Raw genomic sequence first — 22,022 nt, forward strand, 5'->3', positions numbered from 1 at the left:
GAACAAGGCAAGGACAGAGGCTCTCGCCACTTCTATTCAACACTGTACTGGAGGTTCTAGTCAGAGCAATCACTAAATAAAAGGCATCCAAATTAAAAGGAAGAAGTAAAACCATCTGTATTCACAGATGACATAATCCTATATACAGAAAAATCCTAAAGATCTACAAACACCCCCAAATCTATTAGAGCTAAGAAATGTATTCAGTAAAGTTACAGGATACAAGATCAACACACAAAACTCACGTGTACTTCTATATGCCAGCAATGAACAACCCAAAAAGGAAATCTAAAAAATAATTTTATTTGCAATAGCATCAAAGAATAAAATAATTGAGAACCAATTTAATCAAAGAGATGCAAGACATAAACATTGAAAACCACAACACACTGCTGAAAGAAATTAAGAAGACTAAATAAATGGAAAGACATTTGTATTCATAGATTGGAAGATTTAATGTTGTTAAGATGACAATACTCCCCAAAGTGAGCTACAGATTCAGTCCCTATCAAAATCCCAATGGCCTTTATTACAGAAATGGAAAAGCTGATTCTCAAATTCATATGGAATTTTAAGAGATGTCAAACAGCCAAATCAATCTTGGGAAAAAAAAAAAAAAAAAAAAAAAAAGAAGCTGGAGTCCCTACTTCCCAATTCACAACTTACTACAAAGCTAAAGAAATGAAAGCAGTGTGGTATTGGACTAAGAATAGATACAGAGATCAATAGAATAAACTTGAGTGTTCAGAAATAAACCTTCACATCTATGGTCAATTGTTTTTCAACAAGAATGCCAAGACCATTCAATGGGGAAAAACATCCTTTTCAACAAACGGTGTTAAGAGAACTGCATATACACATATAAAATAATGAAGTTGGACCCTTACTTCATACCATATACAAAAATTAACTCAAAATGGATCAAAGACCTAAATACAAAGGCTAAAAGTATAAAACTCTTAGAAGAAAGCATGGGGGTAAATATTCATAACCTGGGCTTGAAAATGGTTTCATAGCTTTGTCACCAAAACCACAAGCAACCAAAGAAAAAAAAAGATAAACTGAACTTCATCAAAATTACACATTTTGGTGGCTGGGAGCTTAGGCTTTATCCTATAGGTCCAGGGTTCTTCACGGGAGCCTGCAGAGGTGGGTACCTCCAAGTAGAGTCCAGGAACCCCAACCTCAGAATCACAAGGGTACCTGTTGAAATGTAGATTCCAGGGCCATCCCAGGCCTGGGGTGGGAACCTACACAGGAAACAGGCTCTCTAGGGGATTCTGTTGCTTACTTATGGCTGAGACCACTGCCCTCGAAAGCACATGCATGGCCTTGAGGAAAGCTGAGAATCTCTAAGATGCAGGTGAAGTCTTGTGTCTGGTCTCAGGATAGGGTGCTCAGCTTCCATGCAATTCTCACAAACTCCCTGATCCGGGCTGGCAGGACCCCTCCCTGGTGGAGGGCGTTGAGGTGGAGAAGGGATGTGGCTATCCAGGGGGGTGGAGGTCACAGTGACCCCGAGGGGTCGCCTAGGCCACCGCAGCAAAACCTGTCTCCGTCCCTGAGATCAGAGGAAGCTGTTTGCCCTGTTATTTCTGGACATTATTTCCATCTACTTAGATATATAAATTTTATAAATACATTTGTGTTTTAGCCAAGTGTTTTGAACCTTTAGTAATCATGAATACCAAAAACTGAGTCAGGAAGAAATTGAAACTCTGACTGGACCTCTAACTTGCAAAGAGATGGAATCAATCATCAGAAACCTCCCAAGAAAGAAAAGCCCAGGACCAGATAGTTTCACTGGTGAGTTCTACCAAACATTTAAGGAATTAATCCCAATCCTGCTCAAAGTCATTCAAAAAATAGAAGATGAGGGAACACCTTTCACTTCATTCTATGAGGCCAGCATTACTTTGATACCAACAACAGACAAGGACATCACAGGAAAAATACAGACCAATATCCCTTAAGAACATAGATGTAAATATATTCAACAAAATACTAGCAAACCAAACCTTACAGCATATTAACATGATCATACACCATGACCAAGTGGTATTTATCCCAGAAATGCAAAGATGTTCAACACATGAAAATCAATCTAATACACCACATCAACAGAACAAGAACAGAATCTCACGTGATTAACTCAATCGATGCAGAAAAAGTCTTTGACAAAATCTAACATGCTTTCATGATAAAACACCCAAAAGAGTAGGAATTAAAACAAACATCCTCAACATGATTAAGGGCATATATAAAAAATTCACAGCTAACTCAATGATAAAAGACTGAAAGCTCCCTGCCGACCCCGCCACCCTGCCCCCGACCTTAGATCAGGAATAAGGCAAGGACAGCGGCTCTCACCACTTCTATTCAACATTGTACTGGAGGTTCTAATCAGAGCAATCATGAAGAAAAAGAAAAGACATCCAAATTAAAAGCAAGAAGTAAAAGTATTCACAGATGACAGAATCCTATATTCAGAAAAATCCTAAGGAATCTAAAAACCCCTCAAAAATCTATTAGAGCTAAAAAAGGTATTCAGCAAAGTTACAGGATACAAGATCAACACACAGAACTCACGTGTATTTCTATATGCCAGCAGTGAACAACCCAAAAAAGAAATTTAAAAACTAATTTTATTTGAAATAAATAGCATCAAAATGAGTAAAATACTTGGGAACCAGTGTAACCAAAGAGATGCAAGACATAAATACTGAAAACCACAACACACTGCTGAAAGAAATTAAGAAGACTAAATAAATGGAAAGATTTTTATTCATAGATTGGAAGATTTAATGTTGCTAAGATGACAATACTCCCCAAAGTGATCAATAGATTCAATACTGTCCCTTTCAAAATCCCAATGGACTTGATTGCAGAAATGGAAAAGCTGATTCTCAAACTCACATGGAATTTCAAAAGATGCCAAATAGCCAAATCAATCTTGGAAAAAAACAAAGTTGGAGTCCCACTTCTGAATTTCACAACTTACTACAAAGCTAAAGAAATGAAAACAGTGTGTTATTGGACTAAGAATAGATACAGAGATTTAAGCTTAGAATAAACTTGAGAGGTCAGAAATAAACCTTCACATCAATGGTCAATTGATTTTCAACAAGGGTGCCAAGACCTTTCAACAGGAAGAAAACAGTCTTTTCAGCAAATGGTGTTAAGAGAACTGGATATCCACATACAAAAGAATGAAGTCGGACCCTTACTTCATACCATATACAAAAATTAACTCAAAATAGATCAAAGACCTAAATACAAAGGCTAAAAGTATAAAACTCTTAGAAGAAAGCATGGGGGTAGATATTCATGACCTGGACTTGAAAATGGTTTCATAGTTATGTCACCAAAAGCACAAGCAACCAAAGAAAAAAATAAATTGTACTTCATCAAAATTAAACATTTTGGTGCAAAGAATACCAACAAGAGAATAAAAAGACAACATGGCAAAAAATATTTGTAAACCATATAGACAAGTGTTACGTATCTAGAATATACCCATATATTCTAGAGTTATCTCCTATAATTCAACAAAGGCAACAACTCAAAAGTGAGCAAAAAAGTTGAATAGATATTTCTCTAAAGAAGATACACAAATGACCAACAAGAACATGAAAAGATGCTCAATATCATTAGTCATTAGGCAAATGCAAATCAAAGCTACAGTGTGAACTACCTCATACTTACAAGGTTGGCCATAATTTTTAAAAAAAAGGTCAGAAAATAACAAGTGTTGGAAAGGATGTGGAAAAACTGGAACCCTTGTACAACTCGTGAGAGTTTAAAGTGGAGCAGCTGATGTGGTAATCAATTTGATAGTTCTTCAAAAAGTTACACAGAATTACCATATGACCCAGCAATTCCACTCCTAGGTGTAACCGAGCAAGGGCTCAGTGCCAGACATGAATAGAAGCCAATACTATGCCACTGGCTTCTGAGAAACAAAGAGTTCTTTCTTTTCTTTTTTTTTTGTTTTTTTTAATCAGTCATCAATTTTATACACATCACTGTATACATGTCAATCCCAATCGCCCAATTCAGCACACCACCATCCCCACCCCACCGCAGTTTTCCCCCCTAAACAAAGAGTTTTATTGCACGGTCAGCTGGTAAGGAGACAGGAAGCAAGGCTCTCAAAATTAGAGCGCAGTCTCTCCTATCCCGGATTGGGGAAAATTTAAGGCTTTGGGGAAATTTCAAGCTTGGAAGGTGATTGGCTAGTCTTGAGTCAGTCCATACAAGCTACATGTGCTGCTGGAAGCCAGATTTTCCTTACTGAAGGACTTAGCACTTTGTAAAGGACTCTGGTGGCAACCTTTCTATTCTTTGAGTTCCACAGACTAATTATTATTGGTTTCAGGGTTACCCTGTAGGCGTGGGTTCCCATCTGTGCCTGTAAAATAGCTCCTTAAATAGGTTTGATCAACAACCTATTTAAGGACCCAAACCAGTTTAACTTGGTGCTGTTTCAATTCCCCCCCTTTTTTCTGGTACATTCCTCAGCCTTGAGGGAAATAGGGGGAGGGCTGCTCTAGCTGTTTTCTGCTGATTAGGAGCGTAGATTTTTATAAGAGGAATGAAATTGAAATATTTGCAAGTCCCACCTTGAACTCTTAAGTCTTGGGCAATCATCATGCGAGTGTGGGAGGCCTTTTTAAAAACACAAGATAAGAATGTGTAACCAGAAGGACTTCGCAGGCTCCATTGCACTTAGGTTGCAGTTGTCCTCAGGGTGTTGATTTTTCCAAGTCTTGAGGAGGACCCAATCCCCCGGCTTATGCAGAGCAGGGCAATGTCTGTGGGGAACATTCATCACCTAGAAGCGTTTATGTATAGCAGATACAGTAACACGTGGAGACTGTACACATTTTATAGTATCTAATTATTTTACAATATGATCATTTTCAAGACTAATAACACTTAGTCTTAAGGAAGGGTCTCCCATATAACATTTCATAGGGCTCAGCTGGACCGGGCTTCTAGGGCTACTCTTAGCCTAAGCAGGGCAACTGGTGAGACCTTTTCTCAAGTTAAGTTGGTTTCTTGACATTTTGGCGATTGTCTTTTTCTAGGTACGATTCATCTTTTCAGTCTTTCCCACAGACTGAGGTCTCCATGAAGCATGTAACTTCCATTGTGTTCTGAGGGGCCCAGACACTCTTGAGTTACCCTGGCTATGAAAGCTCCTCTGTTGTCACTTTGAATTGAAAGAGACAACCAAAATGAGTGAAAAATGCTTTTAGTAAGGCCACTGTTTTCTTGGAAGCCTTCTCTGTCCAGCCTGGAAAGCTTTGACCCATCCTGTGAAGGTGTCCACAAACACCAGCAAGTATATATTATGTCCCATGGCTCTTGGCATAACAGTAGTTACCAGTCATCTCCTGGTTTTGTCCCTTGGGTTTGCACCCCATTTACTGTTGGGTGTGGCCCAGCTTATGGATTGTTTCTGGCACAGATCAGGCAATTTTATATTACCTTTTAGATAGTCCTTTGCATTTGTGGATCAATAGGCTTTTGTAACCAGTGATAGGCTGAGTCCCTCCCATAATGGGTTCCTTTCCATTAAATGCTCAGGTATAAGCACTAGTCTCTGTTCACTATCAATCCAGCCTTCTTTGGTTGTTTGGTACTGATCACCATCTAAGCCTCAAGGGTCGGCATGAAATCCCCATTAGTCTGCACTCTCTAGATCCATTTCCAAATACCAAGGCTTAAAAGGGATAGGTCCACACTCAGAATGAGTACTAGGGCCTTGGGATCTGGGCTTTTGGTTCGGGCCACCTGTTTTGTGGCCTGATCAGCCAAATTACTTTTTTTTTTTTTTTATAAATTTATTTTTGGCTGCGTTGGGTCTTCATTGGTGCGTGCGGGCTCTCTCTAGCTGCGGTGAGCGGGGGTTACTCTTTGTTGTGGTGCGCGGGCTTCTCATTGTGGTGGCTTCTCTTATTGTGGAGCACGGGCTCTAGGTGCGTGGGCTTCAGTAGTTGTGGCTGGCGGGCTGTAGAGCGTAGATACAAGCCGTGGCGCACGGACTTAGTTGCTGCGCGGCATGTGGGTTCTTCCCAGACCAGGGCTCAAACCTGTGTCCCCTGCCTTGGCAGGCGGATTCTTAACCACTGTGCCACCAGGAAAGCCCCAAATTACTTTCTTTAGCTATGTAACTATCAGTCTTTCAGTGGCCTGGGCAATATACTTTGGCTACTTCTTCTGGCATTATAACAGAATCTCATAAGGCCAGTATCTCCTCTGCATGTTTAATTTCTTTCCTTCCTGAAAGAGTACACCTCTCTCTTTCCATACGGCCCCATGTGCATGTATAACAGAGAAAGCATAGAATTGGTATAAATGGTTACCTTTTTCTTTGCTCCAAGGTGCAGGGCTCTCGTGAGGGCTTTGAGCTCTGCCTTGTGGGCAGGCATTCCTGGAGGAGGGCTTCTGCTTCTAGGACTTCCTGATGAGTTACTATTGCATGCCCAGCCTTTCGGAGTCCCTGGTCTATGAAGCTGCTCCTGTCCATGAACATTTCCATATCCCTATTTTCTAAAGGCTGATCAGTCAAATCTGCTAGAATAGACTTTGTTGACTATTTGTATGGGCTGGAACTCCATATGGCATCCCACAGTCCAGCTTAATGGCTGTCATTTCCTTTGAGAACCTAACATAGGAATTGGCCATGAGATCAAAGTTAGGAATCCAAATAGGACAAAACCTAGCCATTCCTGAGAATCCTCGCCATTGCCTTCTGAGGGTGGGTACGGTCACCCTAGCTAATGGTCCAGTAGTAAATTTTGTTTTTTTAAATGGTTATCAAATATCCCTTTATTAAATTATTTTTATTTGCAGTTCTTAACTAGCTGGGCATTCCACCACATCACTGTTGATGTCATCTGTGATGTCGTGAAGGTGGCAGCCATCAACATTGCAGCCCACAGACTGGGCAGTCCCCAGGATCTCTTTAATGGTTCCAGAGAGTTCTCTAGCTAAAGATTGATGATGCATCTATCAAGCAATGTTGACAATCAAAAGTGATGTTTCCACTGTGCTTAATGTTTTTCTGCTTTTTTCCGTCTCTTGGTGGTTCCTTTAGGACTTTGATGATCAGGGCAGAGGCAGAAGGTACCACCTCAGTCTGGGTCTGTCTGTTCTGAATGGTACTCCTCAGACCCTTCCAATCACCAGTTGCCTTGGCGAAGTCCTCGCCAACCTTATTTTGCAGATAGACCCAGGGGCAGATCTTGGGGGCCAAGGCAGATGTGGCATAAACTTCCCCACTTATACACCTCGGGTATACAACTTTGGTATCGTTGGGGTCCAACTTAGGCGGCAGGGTGGGGGCAGCTGGGGTCAGATGAACTTGGATTCGGGTGGACTGAATAAGTTGCACCTTGGTCCCCTCCAAGCTGAAAGTCTTCGTCTTTCTGATAACTCAAATCCTAGGTATTTTACAGTTGGTTGAGAGATTTGCACTTTTCCCTTGAGGCTTTATATCCCCAGTCTGCCAGCAACTTTAAAGTGAGGATTGTATTTTGGTCTGAGGCTCCCTTATTTTTATTAGTAATTAGTATATTACAGTGAGACTCCCTCATTTAATGGGACATCACTTAAGTCCTTGGATAAGACTTCCCTGAAGATGGTGGAGGCATTCTTAAATCTTGTGGGAGTACCATCCAACAATACAGTTGTTATATATTATCTCTGGATTGTCCCATTCAAAGGCAAACAGTTCCTGGGACTCAGGACTTAGGGGTATGCAGTAAAAGGCATCTTTTAAGTCCAGAACTGTAAACCAGCACAAGTCTCCAAATAAAGTTGTAAGCAAAGTGTAAGGATTTGGTACTACCAGATGTACCTATCTACAACTTGGTTAGTGACTCTCAAATCCCGTACAAAACAATTTCCAGTACCAGTTTTTTTTGTATCTGACAAGGTCAGATTAATTGGCACTTAAGAAAAGTGGTTATCAGAGACTTTGTATCTTCCTTCACATGCCTCTTTAAAGGGTATTGCTTTATATTTGGAGCCTTGGCATCTAGACAGAATTTTACCACTATTGGGTCAGCCCTCTTGGCACTTCCTGCCTCCCATCAGCCCAAACATCCACTCTTACCTTTTGTAGAATTTGTTCAGGACCTTCTGGTTGAGGCTTGTCTCCTGCACAGTTTGCAGGGCGTACGCTTGATCTGTGAGTTCTCTAAGGCCTACTTCTTCTGGTGAGAAAGTCATTTAATTCTGTTTGTAGATCTCCTCCCAACAAGGGAATAGGGCATTCAGGCATATACAGAGAGCTGTGTTTTGGTTTTTTTTTCAATTTTTTAGTTTTAATTTTTATACAGCAGGTTCTTATTAGTTATCTATTTTATACATATTAGTGTATACATGTCAATCCCAATCTCCCAATTCATCACACCACCACCCCCCCCCCCCACTTTCCCCCCTTGGTGTTCATACGTTTGTTCTCTACATCTGTGTCTCAACTTCTGCCCTGCAAACCGGCTCATCTGTACCATTTTTCTAGGTTCCACATATATGCATTAATATGTGATATTTGTTTTTCTCTTTCTGACTTACTTCACTCTGCATGACAGTCTCTAGATCCATCCACATCTCTGCAAATGACCCAATTTCGTTCCTTTTTGTGGCTGAGTAATATTCCATTGTATATATGTACCACAACTTCTTTATCCATTCGTCTGTTGATGGGCATTTAGGTTGCTTCCATGACCTGGCTATTGTAAACAGTGCTGCAATGAACACTGGGGTGCAAGTGTCTTTTTGAATTATGGTTTTCTCAGGGTATATGCCCAGTAGTGGGATTGTTGGATCGTATGGTAGTTCTATTTTTAATTTTCTAAGGAACCTCCATACTGTTCTCCATAGTGGCTGTATCAATTTACATTCCCACCAACAGTGCAAGAGGGTTCCCTTTTCTCCACACCTTCTCCAGCATTTGTTGTTTGTAGATTTTCTGATGATGCCCCTTCTACCTGGTGTGAGGTGATACCTCATTGTAGTTTTGATATGCATTTCTCTAATAATTAGTGATATTGAACAGATTTTCATGTGCTTCTTGGCCATCTGTATGTCTTCTTTGGAGAAATGTCTCTTTAGGTTTTCTGCCTATTTTTTGATTGGGTTGTTTTTTTTTAATATTGAGCTGCATGAGCTGTTTATATATTTTGGAGATTAATCCTTTGTCCGTTGATTTGTTTGCAAATATTTTCTCCCATTCTGAGGGCTGTCTTTTTGTCTTGTTTGCAGTTTCCTTTGCTTTGCAAAAGCTTTTAAGTTTCATTAGATCCCATTTGTTTATTTTTGTTTTTATTTCCATTACTCTAGGAGGTGGATCAAAAAAGATCTTGCTGTGATTTATGTCAAAGAGTGTTTTTTCTATGTTTTCCTCTAAGAGTTTTATAGTGTCCAGTCTTACACTTAGGTCTTTAATCCATTTTGAGTTTATTTTTGTGTATGGTGTTAGGGAGTGTTCTAATTTCATTATTTTACATGTAGCTGTCCAGTTTTCCCAGCATCACTTATTGAAGAGGCTGTCTTTTCTCCATTGTATAGCCTTCCCTTCTTTGTCATAGATTAGTTCAACATAGGTGTGTGGGTTTATCTCTGGGCTTTCTATCCTGTTTCATTGACCTATATTTCTGTTTTTGTGCCAGTACAACATTGTCTTGATTACTGTAGATCTGCAGTATAGTCTGAAGTCAGGGAGTCTGATTCCTCCAGCTCCCCTTTTTTCCCTAAAGACTGCTTTGGCTATTTGGGGTCTTTTTTGTCTCCATACAAATTTTAATATTTTTTGTTCTAGTTCTGTAAAAAATGCCACTGGTAATTTCATAGGGATTTCATTGAATCTGTACATTGCTTTGGGTAGTATATAGTCATTTTCACAATATTGATTCTTCCAATCCAAGAACATGGTATATCTCTCCATCTGTTTGTGTCATCTTTGATTTCTTTCATCAATGTCTTATAGCTTTCTGAGTACAGGTCTTTTGTCTCCATAGGTAGGTTTATTCCTAGGTATTTTATTCTTTTTGTTGCAGTGGTAAATGGGAATGTTTCCTTAATTTCTCTTTCAGATTTTTCATCATTAGTGTATAAGAATGCAAGAGATTTCTGTGCATTAATTTTGTATCCTGCAACTTTACCAAATTCATTCATTAGCTTTAGTAGTTTTCTGGTGGCATCTTTAGGATTCTCTATGTATAGTATCATGTCATCTGCAAACAGTGACAGTTTTACTTCTTCTTTTCCAATTTAGATTCCTTTTATTTCTTTTTCTTATCTGATTGCCATGGCTAGGATTTCCAAAACTATGTTGAATAATAGTGGCAACAGTGGACATCCTTGTCTTGTTCCTGATCTTAGAAGAAATGCTTTCAGTTTTTCACCATTGAGAATGATGTTTGCTGTGGGTTTGTCATATATGGCCTTTATTATGTTGAGGTAGGTTCCCTCTATGCCCACTTTCTGGAGAGTTTTTTATCATAAATGGGTGTTGAATTTTGTCAGAAGCTTTTTCTGCATCTAGGTGATCATATGGTTTTTATTCTTCAGTTTGTTAATATGGTGTATCACATTGATTGATTTGCATATATTGAAGAATCCTTGCATCTCTGGGATAAACCCCACTTGATCATGGTGTATGATCCTTTTAATGTGTTGTTGCATTCTGTTTGCTAGTATTTTGTTGAGGATTTTTGCATCTATATTCATCAGTAATATTGGTCTGTAATTTTCTTTTTTTGTAGTATCCTTGTCTGCTTTTGGTATCAGGGTGATGGTGGCCTCGTAGAATGAGTTTGGGAGTGTTCCTTCCTCTGCAATTTTTTGGAAGAGTTTGAAAAGGATGGGTGTTAGCTCTTCTCTAAATGTTTGATAGAATTCACCTGTGAAGCCATCTGGTCCTGGACTTTTCTTTGTTGGAAGATTTTTAATCACAGTTTCAATTTCTTTTCTTGTGATTGGTCTGTTCATATTTTCTATTTCTTCCAGGTTCAGTCTTGGAAGGTTATACCTTTCTAAGAATTTGTTCATTTCTTCCAGGTTGTCCATTTTATTGGCATAGAGTTGCTTGTAGTAGTGTCTTAGGATGCTTGGTATTTCTGCAGTGTCCATTGTAACTTCTCCTTTTTCATTTCTAATTTTATTGATTTGAGTCCTCTCCCTGTTTTTCTTCATGAGTCTGGCTAAAGGCTTATCAATGTTGTTTATCTTGTCAAAGAACCAGCTTTTAGCTTTATTGATCTTTGCTGTTGTTTTCTTTGTTTCTATTTCATTTATTTCTGCTCTGATCTTTATGATTTCTTTTCTTCTACTAACTTTGGGTTTTGTTTGTTCTTCTTTCTCTAGTTCCTTTAGGTGTAAGGTTAGATTGTTGATTTTAGATTTTTCTTGTTTCTTAAGGTAGGATTGTATTGCTATAAACTTCCCTCTTAGAACAGCTTTTGCTGCATCCCATAGGTTTTGGATCATCGTGTTTTCATTGTCATTTGTCTCTAGGTATTTTTTGATTTCCTCTTTGATTTCTCCAGTGATCTCTTGGTTATTTAGTAATGTATTGTTTAGCCTCTGTGTGTTCGTGTTTTTTACGTTTTTTTCCCTGTAATTGATTTCTAATCTCATAGCATTGTGGTCAGAAAAGATGCTTGATATGATTTCAATTTTCTTAAATTTACTGAGGCTTGATTTGTGACCCAAGATGTGATCTATCCTGGAGAATGTTCCACGTGCACTTGAGAAGAAAGTGTAATATGCTGTTTTTGGATGGAATGACCTATAAATATCAATTAAATCTATCTGGCCTATTGTGTCATATAAAACTTGTGGTTCCTTATTAATTTTCTATCTGGATGATCTGTCCATTGGTGTAAGTGAGGTGTTAAAGTCCCCCACTATTACTGTGTTACTGACGATTTCCTCTTTTACAGCTATTAGCAGTTGCCTTATGTGAGATGCTCCTATGTTGGGTGCATATATAATTGTTATATCTTCTTCTTGGATTGATCCCTTGATCATTATGTAGTATCCTTCCTGTGTCTTGTAATATTCTTTATTTGAAAGTCTATTTTATCTGATACGAGTATTGCTACTCCAGCTTTGTTTTGATTTCCATTTGCATGGAATATCTTTTTCCATCCCCTCACTTTCAGTCTGAATATGTCCCTAGGTCTGAAGTGGGTCTCTTGTAGACAGCATATATATGGGTCTTGTTTTTGTATCCATTCAGTGAGCCTGTGTCTTTTGGTTGGAGCATTTAATTCATTCACATTTAAGGTAATTATTAATATGTATGTTCTTATTACCATTTTCTTAATTGTTATGGGTTTGTTTTTGTAGGTCCTTTTCTTCTCCTGTGTTTCCCATTAGAGAAGTTCCTTTAGCATTTGTTGTAGAGCTGGTTTGGTGGTGTTGAATTCTCTTAGCTTTTGCTTGTCTGTAAAGCTTTTGATTTCTCCATCAAACCTGAATGAGATCCTTGCCGGGTAGACCAATCTTGGTTGTAGGTTCTTCCCTTTCATCACTTTAAATATATCATGCCACTCCATTCTGGCTTGTAGAGTTTCTGCAGAGAAATCAGCTGTTAACCTTATGGGAGTTCCCTTGTATGTTATTTGTTGTTTTTCCCTTGTTGCTTTCAATAATTTTTCTTTGTCTTTAATTTTTGTCAATTTGATTACTATGTGTCTCAGCATGTTTCTCCTTGGGTTTATCCTGCCTGGGACTCTCTGTGCTTCCTGGACTTGGGTGGCCATTTTCTTTCCCATGATAGGGAAGCTTTTGACTATAATCTCTTCAAATATTTTCTCAGGTCCTTTCTCTCTCTCTTCTCTTTCTGGGACCCCTATAATGCGAATGTTGTTGCATTTAATGTTTTCCCAGAGGTCTCTCAGACTGTCTTCAATTCTTTTCATTCTTTTCTCTTTATTCTGTTCCATAGCTGTGAATTCCACCATTCTGTCTTCCAGCTCACTTATCCATTCTTCTGCCTCAGTTATTCTGCTATTGATTCCTTCTAGTGTACTTTTCATTTCAGTTATTGTATTGTTCATCTCTGTCTGTTCTTTAATTTTTCTAGGCGTTTGTTCGTTAATTCTTCTAGGTCTTTGTTAAACATTGCTTGCATCTTCCGTATCTTTGCCTCCATTCTTTTTCTGAGGTCCTGGATCATCTTCACTATCATTATTCTGAATTCTTTTTCTGGAAGGTTGCGTATCTCCACTTCATTTAGTTGTTTTTCTGGGGTTTTATCTTTTTCCATCACCTGGTACATAGTCCTCTGCCTTTTCATTTTGTCTGTCTCTCTGTGAATGTGGTTTTCGTTCCACAGGCTGAAGAACTGTCATTCTTCTTGCTTCTGCTGTCTGCCCGCTGGTGCGAGCTGTGCATTAAATGTGTATTTTTTTCCCCAATTATATAAATCAGAGGTAGAAAAGGAGGAGGGCACACATACAAATCCCCTTGGTTGATCCTGGTCCTCTAGACCTGTGGGAACATATCTCAATGGATATTGCCCAGCCTGAGGCAGAGTAGCCCCTGGGCCGAATTGAGTAGAGGGAAGAGTGGAGGTACCCAAGGACGAGACAGATGTAATAAATAAAAATAATTTGGCTCTGACACAGGCAAAACAGGTTTTACTGAGGGTCCTCCCTTGAACCATAATTTTACACCTCTTCCACAAATTCTGATTTTGCAAAATAACTTAGAAAAACCAGTGGAGGTCAAACATACCTGCCTACTCTTGATCTGAGGAAAGTTGATAACCACAGTGCAAGGCAGAGAGCTGACGGTAGCACAGCCAGGAGTCCTTCCTTGAAGAAAAACAAGCACTTAGTGAAGCTGGCCTCTGCAGTTGGCTGACTGGGTTTCCTCCCCTGTAGGGCTCAAGATAGTTTACTTCTTGGCCAGCAAAGCCCCAGAAGAGGCTGGAAACACTACCTTCACCAAACGCCTGCTGCTTCTTCCCAGCCTTTATGGTTGGGACCCAACCCCAACCAGCAGTCTTATCAGAGACTCAAGGTCTGCATGATGCTACAATGCTGGCTGCACCTGGAAAACCTGGGCGTTCACGGGAGATGAAGGAAAGCACCAGGACTTGCCAATCTGTGGCTCCCATTTGTTCCTTTGTAGGCAGCACCTGGGCACACGGGCCGCTTGCCCCGCCAACTACTCTCCACCTTAGTGCCTCTTCTGAGGGGTTAGCTGCCCACCCCGAGAATAGATGTTTGGGGAGAGAGAGCACGAAAACAAGCAAGCCCTAAGTCAAAGTCTTAGTCAATATACCAGGTTTCAAACCCAAGAGCTGAGAACAGTCTATGGACTGCAAATTTCTAGAAAATGGCCTTCCCTCCCTCGCCCATAAAAGCCTGTGCACCACAAGGAAGAGTAACTCCCGCTCGCCACAAGTAGAGAAAAGCCTGAGCACAGCAACCAAGACCCAACGCAGCCAAAGGAAAAAAAAAAAAAAAAAAAAAAAGAATTCCCTGGAGAAGCCACAAAGGAGAATGGAGAGTCTCAAAGATGACCAGCTTGGATTTGAAGGTTCCCTTAGGGAACACTGAAAAGGTTTCCATTAAAGATGGTTGCAAAGCACTGTAGCCTAAACGTCACGTGTGCTGCCTGTCTGCCAAGAAATCTGTCCTGGCAGTTCCGAGACTGTAGCCACGGTGGTCAGAGGCTCCTAAGAGTTTCCCCCCGTGTGCTGAGGGCAGGCGTGCCTATTGCAGAGGGACCTAGGAGAGCCCAGGCTCTGCCTCACGTACCACCTGGATAAACTTACCTCATGGGGAGGCAGGTGCAGGAAATGACAGGATCACCTTGAAGAAACCAAAGTGAGGACTAAGACTGAGAGCTGAATGTGAGAGAGGAATTCAGGAGTATACAGGTCAAAATAGCCAAGCACTGGCTTCCTTTGCGGGTATGTTGGGGTTGAATCTTCCAGGTAGATGATCAAAACATTTTACCTCCCCAGCAGAAATCAAAGCCAAGCTCAGCTCAGCTCATGGGAAATTTGCAGGTAGAATACATTCAGCCCAAGACCTCCATACAGCATGTGGCCTTTAGCATCACCACCAATGCTCGTTCCTCCGGCAAACTTTCATACACAGACAGACACACACACACACACACACACACACACACACACACACACACATGCATACTGAAAAGCATTTCAATGCTAACTCCCTGCTAGTGTGGCTCATGCAAAAGAGGGTTAAAACTTTTAGTGAGGAAAACCCAAAATGTCCACTTGTATGAAATTCCTTTAACTCAGACACGGGTTACATTCTTCTGGGGTCGAGATTTTCCTGCTTCACGCTCCCTCATTTCTCCTTTACCCTCTCGCCCTGACAAGGTTATCTGGGCTGGTTTCATTAAGAATACACTCCTTTATCAATACCACCAGGTAATGATATTAGACACAGGTGAAAACTCCTGACAGTTCTGTAAGGCAAGCTCTCTAGTCAGGGAGCAATGGCTTTTCCCTCCTGGGTCAGAGGACCGCCCCCACCACTAATCCAGGTTCAAGAAAGTTTTGCTATAGTCTTCCAAGAAACAACCCCATTAGCCAATCCTAACAAAGGAAAGAGTCAGACATAGGCAAACAAAAAGGCATGGGCTCTAACCCAGGGATTGTGATTCTAACCTGATTGATCCTTTGGTACCTCAGTGGCTGCAACCTTTGATATTGTCTCTCTTAAGGTGGGACTCTAACCCACAATCCTGAGGAGATTATTCAACAATATAGGCACAGGTGCATTTTAACAAGGTTACTCTCCCCCAAAGACACCTGATTTAGGAGCTGTTTCTTCTCTCAAAAGTGAAAGGAGCACTGAGGGGCCTGGAAGGCCACAGTGGGGAAGCAGGAACTCCACGGCTGACCCTCTAGATGAATTCGGTCTAGGTGGCCACTCAGGGTCTGTGGTGAGGGCACACACTCCACCAGGGGCTACAGTGCCTCGGGCAGGCTGTCACAAGACTGAGTCCCTTCTTGGACTCCAAAATTGTTACTGAGCAAGGGCTCGCTACCCAACGTTCTTAAAAGCCAATACTATGGGACTGGCTTTTGAGAAAAGGAAGAGCTTTACTGTGAGGTTGACTGCCAAGGAGACAGATTTGAGGGCCTTGCCTTGGTTGACCCCACGGATGAGGAGGAACCTTGGATACAGAGGGACGACGATAAGCAATAGGTGGATGAGCACCCACATTGCTCAAGGGTCAGCTCTACACCAGTTAAACGCGACTGTCATACCGGATAAAAAGGCAAAACCGAATATTTGCTTTCTACAATAAACAGACTTTAGAATGTAAATTGGTACAGCCACTATGCAGAACAGTATGGAGGTTCCCTAAAAAAGTAAGAATAGAGCTACCACATGATCCAGCAATTCCACTCCAGGGCATACAACTGGAAAAGACGAAAACTCTAATTTCATCTTTAATTTCTAATAATCAGAAAAATAAATGTCCCCCAATGTTCATAGCAGCACTATTCACAACAGCCAAGTCATGGAAGCTATCTAAGTGTCCATCGACAGAGGAATGGATAAAGAAGATGTGGCATACACACACACACACACACACACACACACACACACACACACATATATACATATATATAAAGGAATATCACTCAGCCATAAAAAAGAATGAACTAATGCCATTTGCAGCAACATGACCTACAGATTATCATACTACGTGAAGTAAGTCACACAGAGAAAAACAATATCATATATCACTTATATGAGAAATCTAAAATAAAATTATACAAATGAACTTATTTATCAAAGAGGAACAGATTCACAGACATAACAAACAAACTGATGGTTACCAAAGAGGAAGGGGGGGATAAAGTAGGAGTTTCGGATTAACAGCTACACAATACTATATATAAAATATATAAACAACAAGGACCTACTTTATAGCACAGGGAACTACATTCAATATCTTGTAATAACTTATAATGGAAAGGAATCTAAATTATGTATATAAATATACATATATATATCTGAATTACTTTGCTTTATACTTGAAACTAACACAAAATTGTAAATCAACTATACTTGAATAACAATTTAAAAAAAGAAACCCACTTAAAGGCATAGGTAGGATAAAAGTAAAAGGATGGAAAAAGATATTCCATGTAAAGAGTAATCAAAAAAAACAAAAAAACAGAGTGCTGTATTAATATCAGACATAGCAGACATCAGAACAAGGACTATTTCTAGGGATAGTGAAGAATATTACATAATGACAAAGAAGTCAATTATCCAAGAATACAACTATCCTAAATGTATATGCACCTTAGAAGACAGCTTCTAAATACATGGAATAAAACTGAGAACTGAAAGAAGAGATAGACAAATCTCTGGTGACACATCTCTCTCAGTTACAGATGGTACAAGTACAGAGAAAGTAAGAATATAAAAGACCTGAACAAAAGTACAAACCAACTTAACCTAATTGATATTTAGAGAATACTCTACTTAACAGTAAGAGAATACACATTCTTCCCAAGGACACATGGAACATTCACCAAGATGTACCATATTCTTATCTATATGAAAAACCATTAAACATTTAAAAAGCATAAAAAGTTTAAATACCTAAATCATACAAAATATTCCTTGTACCATAAAAGAATTAAAATTGAAATCATTAACAAGACAATAACTGGGAAATCCAAACATGTGGAAATTGAAGAGCATCCTTATAAACAACCCACGAGTCATAGAAGAAATCCCAAGAGAAATTAGAAAATGTTTTAATTGAATGAAAAAATAATCAATGATCTGAGTTCTACCTTAAGAATCCAGAAAAGAACAAATTAAACCCATAGTAACTATAAGGAAGGAAAGAGGATAACAGCAGAAATGAATGAAATCCAGAAAATGTCAGAGAATAATCAGTAAAGCCAAACGCCATCTCACTGAAAAAAAAATCAATAAAATATTCAAGAAAAACAAAACAAAACAAGGAAGACACAAGTTACAAATGTCAGGAAACAAAGAGTGGACATCATCACCAACATCACCCTTTTAGTGTACAGACACTAAAAGGATAACAAGAGAATACTATAAAATGCTCTAGGTAAAAGGATAAAAAAGGAATACTACAAAATCTTCTAGGTACATCACTTCAAAAAGTTACATAAAATGGACAAATCTCTGGAGACACAAAAGACTATGCTTCTAGCATCACTGAGCTGGCCTGTTGGTCCTAAGGCGAGGATGAGAAACATGTGAGGCAGAGCTGCACCAGCTAAGGTACCTGTGCTAAGCCCAGCCTGGAGCAGGATCCCCTGGCGCCCTGTAGATGCATGAGTGAACCCTAGTGAGTCCAACAAGGTCAGCCGCCAGAGGTGAAGATGAGAGAAATAAATGTTTTTTATTATTATTGTAGATTTGTGGGGTTTTATTGTTTTGAATGCTATAGAAGGAAAGCTAACTGGTAATGTATGGAATACATTACCAGTTAGCTTTCCTTCTATAGCATTCAAATGGTCTGGAATAAAGGCCAAGCCTGGGGAGGGTTGGGTTTTGCCAGGCAGAGGCAGGGAAGAAAAAAGGAAGGGCATTTAGAAAGAAATGAACAGCAAAGGCCATTAGCAGAGCAGCTAGCTGGCCACTAGCAGGTACAGAACCCAGGCAGAGAGCAGTAGTGCCAGGAATCCCTTCCCAGCAGCACGCTACAGTCCTGTTTGCCCCCAGTGCTGACTGCAAGATAGTCATACATAAAGAGGCATCTATTCTCTCCCCGGATGGAAGTGCCCCCCACAAACCCTGCTCCCAAACACAGCCCCTTTCCCAGCAACAGCCACTGGTACGAATCATGTATATGCTCTACCCTTCCTGAACTTGTCCACACAGCTATATGCTCATCCATGGATCCATCCATCCATCCACTCAGCCATACTGTGTGGTTTTAAAAAGCAGTAGGCAAATGCTATTTATTGCACTGTGGGGCTTCGGGTTTATCACTTAATGACTCATCTTAGAAGTCTTTCCATGTCAATACATAGAGATCTACCTCAGTTTTTAAATTGCTACATTGTATTCATGAGATGAATGTACCATAATTTTTTTCACCATTCCTCTACTGAATGGACATTTTAGTTACTTGATTTTTCTACACTGTAAACAACGCTACGGTGCACATCCGAGCTCCTAAATGACTGTGCATGTGTGCCATCATCTGAGGGGATCCATTCCGGATTGCTGGGTCCAAGGGTGAGTCCAGTAAAATGTGGAGGCACAGTTAAACTGTCCTCCGAAAAAGGCTGTGTAGGGCTTCCCTGGGGGCGCAGTGGTTAAGAATCGGCCTTAAAATCCACCAGGCAAAACAGGTTTTACTGAGGGTCCTCCCTTGAACCACAATTTTACACCTCTTCCACAAATTCTCATTTTGCAAAGTAACTTAGAAAAACCAGTGGAGGTCAAACGTACCTGCCTACTCTTGATCTGAGGAAAGTTGATAACCACAGTGCAAGGCAGAGAGCTGACGGTAGCACAGCCGGGAGTTCTTCCTCGAAGAAAGACAAGCACTTACTGAAGCTGGGCTCTGCAGCTGGCTGATTGGGTTTCCTCCCCTGTACTGCTCAAGATAGTTTACTTCTTGGCCAGCAAAACCCCAGAAGAGGCTGGAAACACTACCTTCACCATACGCCTGCCACTTCTTCCCAGCCTTTATGGTTGGGACCCAACCCCAACCAGCAGTCTTATCAGAGACTCGAGGTCTGCGTGATGCTGCAATGCTGGCTGCACCTGGAAAACCTGGGCGCTCACGGGAGATGAAGGAAAGCACCCGGACTTGCCAATCTGTGGCTCCCATTTGTTCCTTTGTAGGCAGCACCTGGGCACACGGGCTGCTTGCCCGGCCAACTACTCTCCACCTTACTGCCTGTTCTGAGGGGCCAGCGGGTCCCCCCGAGAATGGATGTTTGGGGAGAGAGAGCACAAAAACAAGCAACCCCTAAGTCAAAGTCTTAGTCAATATCTCAGGTTTCAAACCCAAGAGCTGAGAACAGTCTATGGACTGAAAATCTCTACAAAATGGCCTTCCCTCCCTCGCCCATAAAAGCCTGCGCACCACAAGGAAGAGTAGCCCCCGCTCGCCGCAACTAGAGAAAAGCCCGTGCGCAGCAACCAAGACCCAACGTAGCCAAAAAAAAAAAAAGAAAAGCATTCACTTAAAAAGAAAAAAAAGAATTCCCTAGAGAAGCCACAAAGGAGAATGGAGAGTCTCAAAGATGGCCGGCTTGGATTTGAAGGTTCCCTTAGGGAACACTGAAAAGGTTTCCATTAAAGATGGTTGCCAAGCACTGTAGCCTAAACGTCACGCGTGCTGCCTGTCTGCCAAGAAATCTGTCCTGGCAGTTCCGAGACTGTAGCCACGGTGGTCAGAGGCTCCTAAGAGTTTCCCCCCGTGTGCTGAGGGCAGGCGTGCCTATTGCAGAGGGGCCTAGGAGAGCCCAGGCTCTGCCTCACGTACCACCTGGATAAACTTACCTCATGGGGAGGCAGGTGCAGGAAATGACAGGATCACCTTGAAGAAACCAAAGTGAGGACACCGTCTGAGACGGAGAGCTGAATGTGAGAGAGGAATTCAGGAGTATACAGGTTGAAACAGCCAAGCCCTGGCTTCCTGTGTGGGTATGTTGGGGTTTAATCTTCCAGGTAGATGATGGAGACATTTTACCTCCCCAGCAGAGATCAAAGAAAAGCTCAGCTCAGCGCCTGGGAAATTTCCAGGTAGAATACATTCATCCCAAGACCTCCATATAGCATGTGGCCTTTAGCATCACCACCAATGCTCGTTCCTCCGGCAAACTTTCATACAGACACACATACACACACACACAGACACACACATACTGAAAAGCATTTCAATGCTAACTCCCTGCTAGTTTGGCTCATGCAAAAGAGGGTTCAAACTCTCAGTGAGGAAAACCCAAAATGTCCAGTTGTATGAAATTCCTTTAACTCAGACACAGGTTACCTTCTTCTGGGGTGGAGACTTACCTGCTTCACGCTCCCTCATTTCTCCTTTACCCTCTCGCCCCGACAAGGTTATCTGGGCTGGTTTCATTAAGAATACACTCTTTTATCAATACCACCAGGTAATTACATTAGACACAGGTGAAAACTCCCGACAGCTCTGTAAGGCAAGCTCTCTAGTCAGGGAGCAATGGCTTTTCCCTCCTGGGTCAGAGGACCGCCCCCCCCACTAATCCAGGTTCAAGAAAGTTTTGCTATAGTCATCCAAGAAACAACCGCTATTAGCCAAAGCTAACAAAGGAAAGAGTCAGACATAGGCAAACAAAAAGGCATGGGGCTCTAACCCAGGGATTGGGATTCTAAGCTGATTGATCCTCTGGTACCTCAGTGGCTGCAACCTTTGATATTGTCTCTCTTAGGTGGAACTCTAACCCACAATCCTGAGGAGATTATTCAACAATATAGGCACAGGTGCATTTTAACAAGGTTACTCTCCCCCAAAGACACCTGATTTAGGAGCTGTTTCTTCTCTCAAAAGTGAAAGGAGCACTTAGGGGCCTGGAAGGCCAAGGCGGGGAAGCCGGAACTCGACAGCTGACCCTCTAGATGAATTCGGTCTAGGTGGCCACTCAGGGTCTGTGGTGAGGGCCCACACTCCGCCAGGGGCTACAGTGCCTCGGGCAGGCTGTCACAAGACTGAGTCCCTTCATGGAGTCCAAAATTGTTACTGAGCAAGGGCTCGCTACCCAACGTGTTTAAAAGCCAATACTATGGGACTGACTTTTGAGAAAAGGAAGAGCTTTACTGTGAGGTTGACGCCAAGGAGACAGATATGAGGGCCTTGCCTTGGTTGACCCCACGGATGAGGAGGAACCTTGGATACAGAGGGACGACGATAAGCATCAGGTGGATGAACACCCACATTGTTTAGGGGTCAGCTCTACACCAGTTAAACGCGATTGTCATACCGGATAAAAAAGCAAAACCGAATATTTGCTT

General features: G+C 41.2%; 1 pseudogene; it reads right to left on the reverse strand.

Annotated features, from left to right (window-relative positions):
- Positions 1–6,864: 6,864 nt before the first annotated feature.
- On the reverse strand, positions 6,865–21,066 carry LOC132363405 (large ribosomal subunit protein uL11-like; annotated as a pseudogene).
- Positions 21,067–22,022: the final 956 nt, after the last annotated feature.

This window comes from Balaenoptera ricei, chromosome 3 (genome assembly GCF_028023285.1).
Source record: "Balaenoptera ricei isolate mBalRic1 chromosome 3, mBalRic1.hap2, whole genome shotgun sequence".
Taxonomy (NCBI): Eukaryota; Metazoa; Chordata; class Mammalia; order Artiodactyla; family Balaenopteridae; genus Balaenoptera; species Balaenoptera ricei.